The sequence below is a fragment of the Bos javanicus genome, chromosome 28 (assembly GCF_032452875.1).
Source record: "Bos javanicus breed banteng chromosome 28, ARS-OSU_banteng_1.0, whole genome shotgun sequence".
In the NCBI taxonomy this organism is placed as follows: Eukaryota; Metazoa; Chordata; class Mammalia; order Artiodactyla; family Bovidae; genus Bos; species Bos javanicus.
In genome coordinates this window covers 19,187,451-19,198,006 of record NC_083895.1, presented here as the reverse complement: position 1 = coordinate 19,198,006, position 10,556 = coordinate 19,187,451, and positions in this window count along the sequence as shown.

Sequence of the window (10,556 nt, the reverse complement as noted above, 5' to 3'; positions counted from 1 at the left end):
TGCTGACAAGATCCTTCACTGGCTCCCACTGAGCAGCAGTAATGGGCTTCTGTTTATTCTAAGTTTTAGGTCACCCCACCTGAATGTCTTCTCCAAGGAAGCAAGGTACAAAACTGAAGGAATTAGTGGAGTCCGTCCCTTGTTCTCCTGGACCGGGGTGCATCTCAGCAGACGTACAGATTTGTCACTGCAGGGGAGGGGAGGGCTGGTGGGGAGGGACTTCCCAGACCCCTGTCCTCTGGGCAGCTGGGAGTCAGTCGGGGAAGGAACCTCTGTACATCTGCCACAATGTAAATGGGACGGCTGCTTTGGGCTAAGAGCACTAATCCTCTCATCTTCTCATATTTGTGGGCAAATCGTTGTTTGGCAGAGAGAGTTGTCTTTATTTTAAGAAATAACATGGTCTTAAAAATTAATATTTGTGTTTTCATAGTATTACTGTTCTAAATTGGAGAAAGCCTTTGTTCTAACTCAATTTTTCAACCTACTGGACAATCATTCTTACCCGTCGTCCTTTGGCTTCTTGTACCGAGCGTTTGTTATAAGAATGTGAAACATCTTCCCCAGATGCAGTATTTTTGGCTTCATTAAAAGTTTTTCTAGTTCCTCTTCAGTCATGTCAATATTTACCTTGGACAATGCTTTGTATCCTTTTGTTTATAATTCCAGAATTCTCCAAGACAAACTGATTATTCATGACTCCCTGGCCTGGATTACACTTTAAACATACCTTATGTTGACGTTTTCAGAGTTCGAGTCTCCCAAACTACTTCCTCTACTTCTTCTCATAGATTCAGAACTTGTAACCTTCCATACTCACTTCACACCCTGGATTTTCTTTGCCTTTCAGGGATCTTCCAAGCATGTCCGTCTTGTTGAGTATGCTCTTAGAACATGGGCCGGTGAAGTTTTTCTTCCTTTCAAGGTTCCCGGATCCCTCTATCTTGCCAAGGATGCTTTTAGTATGTGGCAATTGTACCCACCTTCCTTGAATGTGCCCATTGTTTCCCCAGAGACCTCACTCTTCAACTTGCTGAATTTCTGGTTACCAAAACAGAGAATGTGTGATCCCTGCCTTTGTTGTCTAAAGACTTCCATTTAAACCCCTCAGTGACTAAAAGGAGGCCTCAGTGGTCAACCAGAAACAATAAAGCTACAGCACGTTTTTTCTTGAGAAGCCCGCTTATATGGAGTCAGTCTTTTTTCCTTAATTGCTCAGCATTTTATGATTCGGTGTGCTTCCTTCAGTTTTCTGCACATGCCTTACAGTCATAGAGGATTTAAAATTTACATAGTATTTCACATTCATTATTACATTTGATCCTCATAACAACTTGGTGAGAAAGACCTAGAAGTGACCTGCTTGAGATCACAAAGTGATTTGAGTAAACCACAGTTTTTGCCCTCGGGGATATTTATATTAATAAGCGATTTGATTTTATGTAAGTCTTTCTGTTCCTGTGAAACACTTTTTCTTGGTTTGGGGACGCTGCATGTGCTTTTTTCTGCTTGAACAGCTCAACTTCTCCCTTTGACCAGCTCAACTCCTACCCATTTTTCAAATGTCAGCTTCAATTTTCATTTCCTCTAGAAGCATTCCCTTGTCCTCCAAGTCTGGGCAAGAGTTTCTTCCTTTGTGTGCTCACAGCACCCTTAAAAATAGATAAATAAGCTTACCGTCGTGTCTGTCACCTAATGAACACTTGACAAGCATCTGCTGTTATGTCATTCCCTATCCTATCTCTTACCTGTGCACTTTCTGTTTGTCATTTTGTCCCTAGGACCCAGCCCTGAGTTGCTGCTCAAAAAACGGCTGTTAAAGAAATGAATGATGCCCAAGGGTTCTCACCGGATCCTTGAATTAAAGAACAGAGAGGGTTCCAAGAGGGTCCAGGGAATTTGGTGTATTTCCAAATTCGTTCTTCATAACACTATCTGTATGTTGATAACGAATGTGGTTATCTGTTGCTTGTCCTGCAAAGTGTCCTTTTCCCCATACTGTGTCTTCACCTTTTCCTTTGGGGAATTGCCCCTCTTCCCAGTTCTGATTAGTGTTTCTCAGGTGGGGTTGCCCACATCTTGGGATCAGGAGTAGGCCTTATAAACAGAGTCTGTGCTGTGACTCAACCCTGGCTGGTAACTGTGACTTTCGCTGAAACTCTTAGTTCAGTGAGGGTCTTGTTTTCCTTTGAAGGTTGAAAGTGACAGAAACAAGCATAGCACGTCTGATTCTTTGGGAACCTGTGGAGGGATCAATGAAGCCACTGCAGAATAACCAGAGCCAAAGAGGTGTTGATAGTGAAGGCTGATGAAGACAGCATTGAATACCTCGATTCAGCAGGATCCGACTCTGGATTTCCAAGTTTATGAACTCTAGACTCTCTTTTTGATTGCAAGTAGTTTGAGTTGTATTCTGATCAGTCACGAACAATGGACACCGTTCTGACTAATTCAATCGAGACCAAAACACTGTGGTATTCTAATTATTGGCATTAGTGCTTTTTGTTCCCTTGTGGCCTTGCCTTTTGCTTTCACTTCACTCTTTAAAAGAGAAAACAGTGCTTTTTTTTTTGCCTATCCCCCAGTGTTGGGCTGCTCCCCACAGGCCTGCAAGCCCTATACTTATCCAGCTTCAAGACTGAAGAGTGAACCCAGAGTCAGCAGCAGAGACATCAGTGGTTTCCTGGATGGGGGATCTTACCCATGTAAAGCAAGATTCCGAGCAACACTCCATGGTGTGTGACAGACAGTGGGCAGAACATGGTGGCCAGCCTTCTCTCCCCAGAGGGAGGGGGACGATATCCGTTATAGGAGGAACTGATGTCAGGTTGGCTCATCAGTTATCAGGGACAGGGGCACACCCCTGACCACCCCTCTGATAAGTTACGAGGTGGAGATGTTCTGATCTAAAGGTTAGAACTATCACTAGCTATGGCAGAGGTAAGTATGTAGGAAGGTCAGTGATGTGAGTAGATGTAGGTGAAGCAGGCACAGGTTTGGCAGGGGATATACAACCATCTCAGGTAGCCTGATCATACATTCCACCCCTACATACCCTGCACAACACTTAGAACCTTGCTCGTTCCCCCAACTTCTGTGATATCCCTGGGTCATATGTAGAGGGACACTGCAACCATATACCACAAATACAATACCAACACCAGCAGATAAAGAGCATCAAGAGTGAGACACCTAGTAAGAACAGTCACTTGCCAGGATGTGGGTAAATTTTGAAGCCAAGCACTTACTGGGTCAATGGAGAGGAAGTCAATGGCTGCTGCATCCCATCCAGTTGTAAGGAAAGTAAAGCTACACCTAGTTTTCCCAAACCCAGGTCCACCCCCATGGGGAGGGGAAAGCCCTGGCTCTAAGATTCTGATGATCTGGGCAGGAGTCAGCAGGCACAGTACAGGTCTGCCACCCCAACATATGTTGAGCGCCATCAGGGGTGGACCCATTAGGTCTTTCCAAACAAACAAAACCCAGTTAACCCCACTAGTTGGGCTTGTGTGTCTAAAAGCCAGCCTATTCCGCTCCACACAGCATAACCGGGGAGCTCATGGGCAGTCAGTTGTATGGTAATGTTTAATGACAGGGGTCCTTCTGATGTATTGGCATATAGGACTGGAAGATGGCGAGGGTCTTTTCCCCCGTTGTCAGTCATCTCCACCTAGTCACGGTAGCTGCGTCAATTTTTCATTGAAGTCCAGAGAAAGATAGCTATGGCATTTCACTGTAGATCAGCAACTAGACTCATTTCAGAGTGAGGCCTGGTTGCTTCCCAGTCCTCGAGTAGACTTCCTTCACTCAGGTTAGGGGTGAAATGTAAGACATCTAACAGGAACAACATGAGAGAGCTCATGACCATGAAGTAAACTATGAGCAGAGCCTGCATTCTCAGATGGTACTGCACTTGCCTGTGGTTTTTGTCCTGGTCTGCAATGCAGTTCTGAAAACTCAAGTTTTTAGTAATACAGGAACATGTCCAAAATCACGACAATGGCCACCTAGTTTTACCTTGGATGTCTGAACCACAGATACTCCATTGTGACTTTCAAATGCATTCTCTTCCATGATGCCCAAAGCAGATGCAATTCAATGCAAGTTCAATAGGCCACATAAAAGGCCTCTCTGGTGTGGCCTTAACTTAAAGTTAAGTTTGGCTTAACGTTTAAGTTAAACTATGTACAAGTCAACATTCAAAAAACTAAGATCGTGGCATCCAGTCCCATCACTTCATGGCACATAGATGGGGAAAAAATGGAAACAGTGACAGACTTTATTTTCTTGGGCTCCAAAATCACTGTGGACAGTGACTGTAGCCATGAAATTCAAAGATGCCTACTCCTTGGAAGAAAAGTTATGACAAACCTAGACAGCATATTAAAAAGCAGAGACATCACTTTACCAACAAAGGTCCGTCTAGTCAAGGCTATGGTTTTTCCAGTAGTCATGTATGTTGTGAGAGTTGGATCCTAGAGAAGGCTGAGTGCCGAGGAATTGATGCTTTTGAACTGTGGTGTTGGAGAAGACTCTTGAGAGTCCCTTGGACTACAAGGAGATCAAATCAGTCAATCCTAAAGGAAACTAATCCTGAATATTCATTGGAAGGACTGATGCTGAAGCTGAAGCTCCAAAGCTTTGGCTACCTGATACAAAGAGCTGACTCATTGGAAAAAACCCTGATGCTGGAAAAGATTGAAGGCAGGAGGAGAAGGGGACGACAGAGGATGAGATGGTTGGTTGGCATCACTGACTCAATGAACATGAGTTTGAGTAAACTCCAGGAGACGGTGAAGGACAGGGAAGCCTGGCGAGCTATGGTCCATGGGCTCACAAAGAGCTGGACATGACTTAGTGACTATACAACAACAAATGTACAAGCAACAAATGTACGCGCCAGAATGACTTCCCCACACCTCCACATGTGAAGATACTTTCCCCATCATTTTCCCTTTTGATTGCAAATCTTTCAACAGACCAAAGTATATGTCCCTCAAAGCCAGGGTGGATTCTGCCTGCCTGCCCTGGGTCCAGGCCATGTCTGTGCTTGGCCTCCTTTATATTTGCCCAATTATCCATGTTTAGGGAAAACTGATCAGATCTTATGAACAAGCTCAAAGACGTACTGATGGGAAAAGACTTTGAAGGGCATGTATTTTATCAGTTAGGCTGAATTGTTACACAAGAATTGTACATGTGCTTTTTGCAGCAAAGTTCAAGCAAGCAGTGTTACACACATCATGAGTACTTTCACTCTGAGACAACTTCACTAGATAATTTTCCCTTCTTCTGAACATTCAGGGCAAAAGTGTGGCTAACACAATAACTTTTATAAATTTAGACTTCAATGAATAGGACTAGACTTTAATATCAATTGAAACATGATATTTTCCTGTCTAAATTATTCTCATCTCCATCAAGCATGGCCAAAGCAAGACTAACTTATTTGCAAAATAAGCCTGGCTGATTGACCACATGTTCTCCTTCAAACTGTCTTATAGTGGAACTCCTCAAAAAGAGTCTCAGACTGAATTCCCCAAAAGCCTCTCAAGGCCAGGAAAGCCATGCCAACAGCCTGCCATCAGACTCTGCCTCAGTGGATTTCTCTCCTCTAGAGATCCCCCAAATATCAAGATTCCTGCACCCACCAGAAGGGATCTTTCCCAATCACCTGACAAAGCTGCTCAGAGCCCAAGAGTTTCCAATTTCTGGAGGCACTTGGCAGAAAGAAAAGAAAAATATTTCCATCCTACCACAGGTGTAGTTTACCAAGTTGTGGGACGTCAACTTAAGGGGAAGGGTTTTTCTAAAGTGGAAAACACAAATCAAAAGCAGCAATATTCTCGGGACTTCCCTGGTGGGCCAGTGGCTAAGACTCATACTCTCAGTGCAGGGGCCCGTGCTTGATCCCGTGTGCCGCAACTAAGAGCCTGTGCAGCCAAATAAATATTTTTTAAAATCAGCAATATTCTACACAAAACCCATAAAAACTACAACCATATTCAACAGTCTACTCAGTAATCCGTCCTTTTGCTAACTTTTTATGAACCCATCAGGTTTTCCCCTAAGATGCTTTAATTCTGTACCCAGTTCAGTGATATGATCGGAAATTTATCAGAGATCTGTACTGACAAAACGTCCTTCCTATGAAACTTCATGAAGATGAAACACTTTTGCAAAAGCATCAGAGTACAACTGTGTAAATGAATGACAAAGGAGTTTAAAAGGCACGTGTAAACACCTACTTACGTGTGATCAAGAAACTAACTTGGTTATAATAACTAGAATTATGGCCAATTAAATCTTGACCCTTAAAGATCTTAAATCTCTGGCAAAAACCAATAAGATAGTAATTGTGAACTATGTGTCACATCAGCATTTCCTGATTAGAAAACTTACCCTTTATTCTTCTTCCTCTTCTAAGGCAAAGGTTGGTAAACAGCCCCACCCAGTAGTTAATTTTCCACTATTTTATCTTATTTGAAATAACTCAAATTGGCAATGAATTCTCTTCATTTAACTTAGCTTAGTTTCAAGTTATCAAAATCTGGAGAGACTATTATAGATAGACATTCCCAAAACATTATTATTCCTATAGAGTGTTTAAATGCCTCTTCTTTTTCTCCCGTCATTCTCAGGGATCAGATGATTAAAGTTCCTGAAAGCCCAGGTAGATCATTTACATCTCAAAGGCACAAGAAGAGAAATACCAGTTCCTTCTAGGAAGCTAGCTTCCTCTAACTACATGTGCAATAGCCAGTTTTAGAATGCTGAAAGATTCCTATTGTCGCCATTTTCAAGGATTTTTTTTTTCCCTTCAGTTTAAACAACAGTAATATACAATAATACAAATCATTCACTCATATTTACATGCCTCACTTTGAGAGAAATAAGAATCAGCATTTAAGTTAACCTTCACCTTCACTGTGTGTCTGGTTTTTCTTAATTTAAAAGGAATGGCCACAGGACTTTCCTTAGTGGTCCCGTGGCTAAGACTATGCATTGCCAATGCAGGTGACCCAGGTTTGATCCCTGGTTGGGGAACTAGATTCTGCATGCCAGAAGTGAAAAAGTTCACATACCGCAACTAAAGATCCTGGATACCATGCAACCAAGATCCTGCGCAGCCAAATAAATAAGTAAATATTTTAAAAATTAAAACAAAACAAAACAAAAAGCAGGGCCAGCCCAGAGCTGTGGCCACGGCCTTATGGTCTACCCTCTTTTTTCCACTGTAATAGCAGCCGGAATCTCCACCACAGCCTCAGGGCCACGTATGAGTTCTCTGTACTCTCGGTGGCCCCCACTCTTCCAAGACAGCCACCATGGGGCCCCACATACTAGTGGTGGCCACCCTGGGATTTGCCCCACAACTTTTGGGATGTTCCCCTGGAACTCGTGGACCCCACAACTTCCCACTCTCCTCCTTACTTTCCAGAGTCTGGGCGTTCACGGGAGTTTCTCAGTCTCCCGGCTGCTCCTTGCAGGTCTGCAAGTCCTGGACTTGCCCAGCCTCAAGACTGAAGAAAGAACCCAGTCAGTGACACAGACATCAGTGGCTTAATGGGTGGGGGAAGCTTACCTGTCTGAAGCAAGGTCCTAGAGTTTCACCCCACAGTGTGTGGCAGACACTGGGTAGGACTTGACAAGTGGGACATGGTGGCCATCTCTGTTTCCGGTTGGAGGGTGAATATTGACCTCAGATTGGCTCATTGGTTACCAGGGAAACTGGCAGCAGGGACACGCATGCCCCTCATCATCCCTTTGGTAAGTTAGAGGTGGATATGTTCTGAGGTAAAGATTAGAACAATTACTAGCTGGGTCTGGGGCAAGTATGGGGGAAGGTCAGTCCTGGGAGCAGGTGTAAGTGAAGCAGGCACTGGTTGAGCAGCAGGTGTACAGAGAACAAGAGAACAGCCATCTTGGGTGGCCTGAGCATATACCCAGTTAACCTGAAAATTCAATTAAAGGGCCTCCTCCAAACAGTACAGTTCATTGAAGTCTAACTTGTTCTTGGAAAGGCCAGACTACATGAAACTGACATTATGAGAGCTGCATTTTGCATTGAAATAGAAATTGAAAAACGAATGCATTTGTGCTTGATTGTTTTGATAGGATTTTACTGATAGGAAGTTTGGAGAGAAGGGTTTACAGAGAAAATAGCTAGTTTTTGGTTTACTATCAGTGAAAATTTCCCTCATTTCTTACCCCGTTGCTTTATTTACAAAGGGTAATATATTTTTGCTTTGGAACATCATTGCTGCTTTCTCTCTTGCTTACCTGTAAGCTCTTGGAATATTTAAGGGTTGTAGCTACTGAGATGAGTACTGACTTCTGCATTGGTTTTTCTTTAACTTTATCCTAGAATTAATGAGGACAACAAACAGCTGTGCCAATAAACCCATTCTGCTTCGTGACACACTCTGGCAATTGGCAGATGGTCTATCTTGCAGAGGATTGCAGAGGAATGAGAAGAATGCTGGTAGGAGAATGGGTCCTACTTATTTGAAGCCAGTTTCTTCCATTTTTCTCCTGGTATTTAGTGTCTTGTCTCCTAATATTTTTCTTCACTCTTAATTGGATGGGTGGCCTTCCTTTGCTGTATGTTTTTCCACTTGGTTCAACTTCTCTTCCAATTCCAACATTTTCATTCATTGCCACTGAAAACTTTGTTCAAACAACTCTTGGGTGAGTGTCTGGGGGTGTTATTCCATAAGAAGCCTACAGCTTGATTCAATCTCTGGATAAAATTACAACCGGAAAAACAGCAAAGTGAATAAAAGGAGACAAGAGGCGCTGAGTGACAAAGGCAATCTTGTCACAGGGGTGTTATCCCAACCACTGTGCTCCTGGATGCAGGGCACGTGCCTGTGTGAGATGTGCCTGGTGCTGTTTTGTCTTTATTACCATGCCTTGAATGCAATTACCTGTTGGATATTTGTGTTTTTCTTTGAACATATTAACCTGCGTTCTAGGCCTCGGAGTGTAAGAAACCTACCTGTGAGTGTCTAGAAATCCAGATACTGTTTTTTGCTTTAAAATGTCCATTAAAGAAAGGAAAAGAACCCTCCACTTGCTGCTAAGAAACAACAACAGTCCCTTTTCCCAAATTCTTGTTGGACAGCTAATAGCCCTAGAAACTGGTGTGGGTATCTCTATGGATATTTGGTTATTTTAGCTCAGAATTTTGCCCTTGAGTTTGATATTCTCTATTTCAAGCTCTTTCTTGGACACTGATTATCAAAGATTCTTTTTTAATTTGTAGATTGTTCACCTGCTCCTAAGAGATGCTTTCTTTTTTCCCTCAGCTTTATTGAGATATAACTGACAGATAAAACTGTAAATATCTAAGATACACAACATGATGGTTTGAATGTGTATCCATTGTAAAATGATTACCAAAGTCAATTAATTAACATAACCATCTTTGCACATGTTACCTTTTGTGCACACATGCACATGTGTGTGTGTGTGTGTGGTAAGAACACTTAAAATCCACTCTTAGCAAATTTCAAGTATCTGATACAGTGTTGTTAACTACAGTCACCACACATGTCTTAGATCCCCAGAACTTACCCCTCTTATAAGTGAAAGTTTGTACCCTTTGACCAACATTTCCCCAGTCTTCAAGTCTTGGCAATCACCATTCTACTCTCTGGTTTCATGAGCCTGACTTTTTTAGATTCCACATATAAATGAGATCATATTTGTTTTTCTGTGTCTGGTTTATTTCACATAACATAGTATTCTCCAGTTTCATCCATGTTGTCACAAATGGCAGGATTTCCTTCCTTTTCATGGTTGAATAATATTCATTGCCTATCTATCTATCTATGTCACATTTTCTCTGATGGACACTCAGGTGGTTCCCATATCTTGGCTATTGTGAATACTGTCACAGTGAACATGGAAGAGAAGATAGCCCTGAGTTACTGATGTTATTTCTTTTGGATATATACCCAGAATGGGATTGCCTGGTTAAGAGAGACTTTATTCTGTAGGAATTATTTCTGATGGTCTCAAGATGGAAAACTACTCATATCAAAAGGCTCTGAGATACTTCAGCCACTTTTGCAACTGGCTCCCAGAGATTGTTCTTTTTACTTTTTGGTGTCTTTAAAAAAATTAATTTATTTTTATTTTATTTTTTTTTTCCATATTTTTTTTCAAATTTTATTTTATTTTTAAACTTTACAAAATTGTATTAGTTTTGCCAAATATAGAAATGAATCCACCACAGGTATACATGTGTTCCCCATCCTGAACCCTCCTCCCTCCTCCCTCCCCATACCATCCCTCTGGGTCGTCCCAGTGCACTAGCCCCAAGCATCCAGTATCGTGCATCGAACCTGGACTGGCAACTCATTTCATACATGATATTTTACATGTTTCAACGCCATTCTCCCAAATCTTCCCACCCTATCCCTCTCCCACAGAGTCCAGAAGACTGTTCTATACATCAGTGTCTCTTTTGCTGTCTCGTACACAGGGTTATTGTTACCATCTTTCTAAATTCCATATATATGTGTTAGTATACTGTATTGGTGTTGTTC